Source organism: Vombatus ursinus, unplaced genomic scaffold (assembly GCF_900497805.2).
Source record: "Vombatus ursinus unplaced genomic scaffold, bare-nosed wombat genome assembly UNPS02014805.1, whole genome shotgun sequence".
Taxonomy (NCBI): domain Eukaryota; kingdom Metazoa; phylum Chordata; class Mammalia; order Diprotodontia; family Vombatidae; genus Vombatus; species Vombatus ursinus.
Genome location: NW_020954583.1, coordinates 17,154,698 through 17,156,161, shown reverse-complemented (window position 1 = coordinate 17,156,161; position 1,464 = coordinate 17,154,698). Strand labels below are relative to the sequence as shown.

General features: G+C 36.0%; 1 pseudogene; it reads right to left on the bottom strand.

Annotated features, from left to right (window-relative positions):
• Positions 1-770: 770 nt before the first annotated feature.
• Positions 771-1,177, bottom strand: LOC114051708 (annotated as a pseudogene).
• Between the last annotated feature and the right edge of the window lie 287 nt (positions 1,178-1,464).

Sequence of the window (1,464 nt, the reverse complement as noted above, 5' to 3'; positions counted from 1 at the left end):
TAATTGAGGATTTTTAATGTATTTTTTCTAGTTGCATGCCCAATTCATTGATCTCCTCTTTCTCTATTTTATTCATTTAAGCATATAGAGATATAAAATTAATAACATTTCTGTTACAATGCTCTCTCAAATTTCACAACATAAGTGAATTTAAAAATACAATAATAATCCAAAAATCATATATTTAAAACCTGAAATAAAACTTCAGATGACATCAATTGCATTTCTAAATTATTGCATATAAAAGTCATTGATCTTATTACCTTTTTCATTTTAAAACCACTTTAGAGTTATCAGACATGGAACAATTACATTCAGTTGAAGAAATAATAATAATAATACAGTGTTTAACATATGCCAGTTACTATGTTAAGCAACTTAAAGCCATTATATTATTTTGAACATCACAACAAATTATTTTTCTCTTTATAGATCAGGAAACTGAGGCAAGCAGAGATGATAGTTTGGTTAAGATTACATAGCTAATTAATTTCTGCAATTGGAATGCAATTCAAGTTTCCCTACATTTTCCAATATTTTTAACACCTATATTTGGGAATCTGATCTGAGATGAGAGGGGTTAACAAGGAGAAGGAGAGGGTCTCTGAACTGGGGTGACCACAGGAAATCTTTGGTTTAAATAATATTTTCTCTTTTTATGGTCAGAAATGTCAAGAAAGGATTAACAAGAGGTTGCTATAAGGTGCAAATCACTTACCTATTTTTCTGGGGGATTCTCAAGTTTATTGGAAAGGAGGCAAAAGTAAATACTAAATAGCTTCTGTTAGTGTTTTGAAATTCAACCCAACAGTGGGCTGGGTAACTTGCAGGTTGAACAAACTGCCAAAGTCCAAGAGTTTCAACATTTCTTCATTTTCAGGGTCCACTTCAATGATTTCCTGATCCAAAGCAGAGACCTCAGGGACATAGTTGTCCCTCCTTTCTCTTTCTTCTTTCTGCAGTTTGATGGAGATACCTCTCTCTCACAGGGTCTCTCTGGATCCCTTCCTCAGATGAGCAATATATTCTACGATCTTGTTGCAGAGCTTCTTGCTGGGAATGATGCCGATTTTCCCCACATGCTTGTTGGTGGGAAGTCATTGCCCATGCCATTGTAGTACTTTGCGAAAATGACTATTGCCCCCTTCTTCATGGTCTTGGTCCGAACATGACTCATGTTGGCTCCATAGGGTGAGGGGAAATAGTGATTTTTAAAAATGGAAAAGATGGTGGCCTAATGATACCACATTCATACTGCAAAGCGTCAACTTCCAGAGTTCAGTCTAACAAAAACACACAGAATTAGGATGTATATGTGTTTATTTCTCTCAAGCCAGCAGTCATACATGCTGAGCTGCAATTGGGACTGAGCTTGCTTTGGGATTTGGCTGCATAGATTATAAAGCCACGAATCAAGGAAGTGCCCCAACTCAGGGTGTCTGGCCTTATGTCATCAAGATTACA